Source organism: Zea mays, chromosome 8, assembly GCF_902167145.1.
Source record: "Zea mays cultivar B73 chromosome 8, Zm-B73-REFERENCE-NAM-5.0, whole genome shotgun sequence".
In the NCBI taxonomy this organism is placed as follows: Eukaryota; Viridiplantae; Streptophyta; class Magnoliopsida; order Poales; family Poaceae; genus Zea; species Zea mays.
Window position 1 is genome coordinate 61,596,384 of NC_050103.1, and position 6,955 is coordinate 61,603,338.

The 6,955-nt window shown below is 41.9% G+C and overlaps 1 pseudogene; it reads right to left on the reverse strand.

Moving 5' to 3' along the window:
• Positions 1-1,655: 1,655 nt before the first annotated feature.
• Positions 1,656-5,645, reverse strand: LOC103635255 (40S ribosomal protein S4-like; annotated as a pseudogene).
• Positions 5,646-6,955: the final 1,310 nt, after the last annotated feature.

Sequence of the window (6,955 nt, forward strand, 5' to 3'; positions counted from 1 at the left end):
CGCGAGGCGCAGGCCAGGCTCAACGAGGGAACGGGAGCGCTTGAGCCGATCCGTCGGGACGTCGGACAGGCATGGGTGGGCCAACCCCTGGCCGGAGAAATACGTTATCGGCCCCAAGGTCTCCAGCACCGCGTCGCCAACGACGTCAGGATCAGGCCGCCGCCCGCATCCAGCGGGGTCGGTCAGAACCTGGCAACCGCAGCAATGCTCATCCGCGCGATGCCGGAGCCGTCAACCACCGAGGGTCGGCGGATCCAGGGAGAACTCAAGAATCTCCTGGAAGGCGCCGCGGCCCGGCGGGCCGAGAGCACTGCATCCCGAAGGCAAGGATATCCCTCGGAACCTCATGCCGCGACTTCCCGATTCATGCGGGAAGCCTCGGTCTACACCGGGCGCACGCGCAACACCGCGCCTGCGGCCCCGGGCCACCTCGGCAACGAGCACCATCGACGCGACCGTCGGGCTCACCTCGACGAAAGGGTGCGCCGAGGCTATCACCCCAGGCGTGGGGGACGTTACGACAGCGGGGAGGATCAGAGTCCTTCGCCCGAACCACCCGGTCCGCAGGCTTTCAGTCGGGCCATCCGACGGGCGCCATTCCCGACCCGGTTCCGACCCCCGACTACTATCGTAAAGTACTCGGGGGAAACGAGACCGGAGCTGTGGCTCGCGGACTACCGTCTTGCCTGCCAACTGGGTGGAACGGACGACGACAACCTCATCATCCGCAACCTCCCCCTGTTCCTCTCCGACACTGCTCGTGCCTGGTTGGAGCACCTGCCTCCGGGGCAGATTTCCAACTGGGACGACTTGGTCCAAGCCTTCGCTGGCAATTTCCAGGGCACATACGTGCGCCCCGGGAATTCCTGGGACCTTCGAAGCTGCCGGCAACAGCCGGGGGAGTCGCTCCGGGACTACATCCGGCGATTCTCGAAGCAGCGCACCGAGCTGCCCAACATCACCGACTCGGATGTCATCGGCGCGTTCCTCGCCGGCACCACTTGCCGCGACCTGGTGAGCAAGCTGGGTCGCAAAACCCCCACCAGGGCGAGCGAGCTGATGGACATCGCCACCAAGTTCGCCTCCGGCCAGGAGGCGGTCGAGGCTATCTTCCGAAAGGACAAGCACACTACTACAAAACATGTTATATGAGACGATTAATTTTCAGTTCTTAAGACGCTTATGAAGTGTCCAAATTTGATGGAGTCGTAAAAGATGTACCACTTTTAAGATGGTTATAAACCGTCGTAAAAGATATTATATAAGGCAATTTTTAATTTATAACCGTCTGAAAAAGGTATTTGTTTAAGTCATTTTGTCCGATAAACCGTCTTGAATTAGGTTTTTGTTTAAGACACTGCTTCTAAAGAACCGCAGAGAATACAAACATTATAAGTCATAAAGTATTTATCAAACTGTCTCGAATATCCTACAATAATAGACGATTACAATAGGGAAACCATCTTATTTAGGTGACTAATAATGGACGTTTTAGAAACCGTCTTATTTAGGAGACTGATATTAGACATTTTGGTGACTGTCTTATTAAGATTTAAACGAAATGACTTACACGGCAGTATCAGATATCACGTTATAATAATTTGAAAGAGAAATATACATACACATATATTGAATAACATTATAATTAATTAATATAAATAAGTACCATTCAATATATCATAAATAAGCATTGTCAAACAACGCATACATAGTGTACTCTAAATCTAAACTAAAATACAACTGTTTGCACTAATGTTAAGCCTAACTTTATATGAAATCAAGTCTCCACACTTTTGTGGCCACCAAATTTGAATTTCATTCTATGTTTTCCTGTACAACAAATAGGAGAAAACTAGACATAGCAAAAAGCTCCAAGCAGCACGTGGATGGTCTCGAAGTTGCCCTTATGCTTCTCCCTTATCTTGATCACTCCTACACGCCCGGTATTCCTCCTGCCGATCACCATGACCACGTTGCCGACGTCAAACATGATGAAGTCCATGATCTTGTTGGTCTCCAGATCGATCTTGATGGTGTCGTTGGCCTTGATGAGCGGGTCGGGGTAGCGGATGGTGCGGTCGTCGTAGGTGTTCAGATAGGGGATGTCTTTCTGGCCAAACTGAACAGACCTCACCTTGTAGAGCTTGAACTGCACACAAATCAATAGAAAAGCAGTGAGCATTTCACAGGCATACTATGAAAGGGCATGGGAATTTCCAGCGATGTAAATGGATAGATAGACAGAGCAACATCTATTAATAGTCCTAACGATTGTAGCACATGACAATTTCAATGCAATACTTTCATGCACACATCATATATGGACAGTATAGCAAGGATAAGGTACACAGATCTACTAATGAAAAACAACAACCTCACACAGCTACCAAGATCATCATGCTCAACTAAAACAATGAGAGATGATGTGTAAGAGAATTGGCCTAACCTTGGCATCCTCATCCCTGATTGGGTGAAGACGAAAGCAGCCTGTAGTTCTCGTTTGTCTTAGGGATGGAAATGACATCTGCCAAAAAAATGACACCACAAATCAGCAACCAAAATATGTGTATAGGTATCTTTATGCATTAATAGAGATATAGGCATACCCATGAACCCAGCAGGGTAGGTCTTGTCAGTCCTGACCTTGCCATCAACAAGTACATGGTGTTGCATCAGGATAGAAATGACCTCACGGTACGTCGGTGCATACTTGAGCCTGTTCCTGATGATGAGGATCAGAGGCAGGCACTCCCTGGACTTGTGAGGTCCAGAAGATGGCTTGGGAGCCTATAGAAAAAAAAGACCAACTTGAAGCATCAGACAAATGGGGAAGTACAGAAGATTGTAGGTACCAAAGCTAGAAAATATTGTTTACTTACAAAAGCTCCGCCAAGCTTGTCGAGCATCCAATAATATTCCATTCTTTTGCTATTCCCTTTTGCTTTAAATAAATGAATCAATTACCTTATACCTGAACCAGAACAGTTGCATACATGGAAAAATGGAAAACAACATGCATTTCAAAAAAAATCATAGAATATTAACGAGAAAAAAATATCAGCTAATATAGAATGATTTTATGCAATGACCCCTATAAGCTAGATTGTGTACCACTTGATCCCCACAAACTTCATCACAGAGCAGATTTTAGTAATTATAGTCAATTCAAACAAACATTTGATCTTGCAAACTCAATCACCATGGTTATATGCTAATTTTATGTAAGGTAACAGCAGCAATCAGAATGCCAGAGCTATAGTCAATAAGATACAGATATTGTCCAGGAACGATAAGCACAATTTAGAATGGTACTGAGTAAGCAAATAGATAAATGACATTAACAAAAGTAATATGTAAACTATAGTCTGATATATGCTAACTAGTATAGATAAAGAACGAAACATTTCGGATGCAATCTTATAAAGAACAGCATTGTGAAACAATATTATCTCAGCAGGCATCACCTAGTAAACTTCAACCCTGATAGCATGAAAATACCTACTAAAACTTGCAAACTCTATTTAAATTACCTAGCAACGGCAACATCTTTGGCTTCAGATGAGAAAAGCCCAGCAACAGCCTTAGGAACTCCTAAGAAAGATCCTCCAATATTCATTACAGCTTTAATATGGTTCTCACACCAGTTCGGACCACCACTGCCCCCCACGGGAGGAGGTGCTTCGACCCATTTCGTAAAATGCAGAAAATAGAGGACCCCCATGGAGTGTGGGATCACCACCACCCTATTTCCACCATTTGTCGCTACTATGAGTTCAATATTGCTCTTTATTCTGCTCAAAGTTTGATCACGAACCTGTATATAGTAATCTGTGTTACAAATATGGCAATACATTTTATACCAGAACCATCTACACGGTGGGAACTGGGAACTATCACTAAGCATCAAAAGTTCATAACCAAATAGCTAATCCGTGGTGACTTCTGACTAAAATTTACTTGTATAAGGCCATCCAAGAAGAGTACCTCAGTGTTCTGGAAAGATAACCTCCAATCATATGCAACCATGTACATGGTCTTTTCTTCATATCCAATACGAGCTAAATTGGCAATTAAGACAGCCCAAACAAAATATCTAGGGACAAAATAGTTTGCTGCAACAAGGCCTGTGACTGACCTGACCCTTATTCCAGGTTTGTCTAATCCAGTTTCATTGTCCAACGACATATGTTCAACCCAGCATAGAGGTCTGAAAGAATGAAGATTTGACCAGAAAGAGAAAGTAAGAGTCAGTGGCCAAAGAAGAAGAGCGCAACTGCCATGGCATAAGATGCTTCGGTTATTTCCCATCTGAGTGCCATTGACCTTACTGCTAGGGGAAGAATGCAAATACAAGAGGTGTTGATATGCATAACAAGCACATTTGTTCACAGTTCACCACAACTGACTTGATAAAGATATAATGTCAAAATGTGTTGTGAAACCTGTCCTCATGTTTCATAAGACGGTAAATGAAGAACTTCTGAAGTTCAAGATTCATAAATTATATGTTCTTCACGATGGGCAATTGAGCATAGTAAATTGGATTTCAACTGAAGAAAAAAAAGTGAAAAACTTTAAGTTAGATCGATCAAAACAACTAAGAAGTAAGAACTGGCCGATAAAAGATGCATCCACTTAAAATTGCAACTTAAAACAATTATTGCAATCTAAGGACTGAAATTTGGCAAGAGACTACCAGACCCAAAGGCAGAATTAGCCTATCATCTTTTTTCAAACAAACAATTGTGGTCAACTTTATTTTCTAGTTTATTTGATTTTAAGCGAGTCAACAATGACGCTATATGTTGTCAAACATATTAGCACTTTAAAGGGAGCAATAGAAATATCAATGTAGACATAATTTTAGCTAGTGGATGCTTCAGTATAAAAAGCACTCCCTACATTCTTTTGCGATTTCCTTTTTAGAAGGGACAAAAGGTTTTATTTATTTGATTTGATTTTAATTGTGCCCCTAACCGATTATATGTGTTACAAGCAAATAAAAATCTCAATTCTCCGTGGTTATTGATTTTGCAAATAAAAAAATTAGTACCATAACAAATATATTGGGACAGAAAAAAGTAATTTCAGGTGGCTAATGCCCTAGGGTTTAACAAACAACATACTCGGTCTGACATATACAGCTCGCTCCAACTGCTAGGGCCATGACCACATACTCTGAGCAAAAAATTAGTGTTTTCAAAGCATAAGCCACCTCACAACCTGTGCAACCCTTGTGAGCCCCGATCCGGAGGCCAGGGGCCAGCAGCAATGAGGGCTCGGCTGAGTAGACGCGTGAGGAAAGGGCTCGGGGAGAGGGCGGCGTACCTGGCGATGAGTGTGGCAGCAGTGAGGCAGACCTCCCAGTCGATGTGTTAGGGGGCGCCGTCGCCGAGTCCCGTGCCGCAAGACCTCCCTCCTCTTCGGCGGCGGGGGCTCCCTGTGTAGGCAGCCGACGACAGCGAGTGGGCCGAGGTGTAGGCGTGACGCGCCGTGATACCTCCCTCATCTTCAGCGGCGGACGATCCACTGTGTTGGCAGCCGGCGGCGACATCTCGTGATGCGGCGAGTGCGGCATCTATTGATACGTCTGCGTGCGCGTGCAGCGAGTGGGCCATTGTGCGGGGCCGAGAATTGTGTGTGTCAAACTGACTTTGAAGAATGAATTAATTAGATATTAGTAAAATGTTTATTTCAAAAAAGATGACGGTAGAACGAGAAAAACTATAGCTTTATAGTAATAAATATAAAGATAGAGATATAGAAGAAAAGAGATTATAAATAAAATATCTATTTTTTATTTGTAGTAGAGTAAAGACCAGTGTATATTATTTTGCGCTATTTTTTAAAATTAAAAATATAAATACAGTATCTTTCGGTATATTTTTTCATTTTATCTCGACGATAAATATATGAGTAAAATATAAAAATATGTACTTTTATTTGTCATAGAAGAAGACCTTTGTTATTGTAGTTTTAAGTCATTCATATTGAGGTTTTTTATTTATTTTTATCTAAGATTTTATTTATTTATTATAAAAAAATAAGTTGTGGTAACCATATTGATATCTGTGATAACATGTCAAATATGAGAGCATATATGTCAATAAGACCTGCCCTTAATGATGGGTCACGCAAGCTAACATATATAATAGTATTTTTTTAAACATCATATGTCGGACATATGTGCATTGTCATGCAATTCGTCACAATTATTGTGTTGAGAAGTTTATGACTATTTATTCTTATGACGATTTCTATTTTCTCACAGAAAATTGTCACAAACATGATGCTAGAGTATGGTATGACAATTTTAATGACGAAGGTTAAATTTTCGTCAGTATACTAAGCCATCTTCTAAAAAATGTCATAAACAAGGTGAACTAATAACGGATTAGTCTATTGTCATTGACTATTCGTCATAGAAGGCCATAAGTGTTGTAGTGTAGCCTGAGAGTTTGGGGCGCCGCGCTGGGGGCACTGAAGACGACGGATCTTACCTCTCAGCCTCGGCGATGGGCGTCGGACGCAGGAGATGGCATTAACCACCGCTATATTAATAAAACATATTGTATATATGTGTAATATGGATATAAAGAGGAATATCCATGGCATTAACCACCGCTTATCAGGTTGCTTATATCGTACAAAGAGACGATATTATAACTATAAATATACTGTTGATGAGAAAATAAAAAATAATCATATTTCAAACGTATAATTTTATTTGAAGAAGTTTATTATTTAAGCAAGATTTTTTACATATATGATATATAGAAACCGTATGAACATACAATCAACTAACTAGTTCATTTTAAATTCCAAAAAAATGTTTAGTTCAATCTAATCAGAATTTACTATTGACTACGTTTTTTCATAATATGTCTTATCAGAAATATCATACGAGACGGTTTTATGTTTACAAGTTTCTAGTATACTCACTAACATCTAAGAC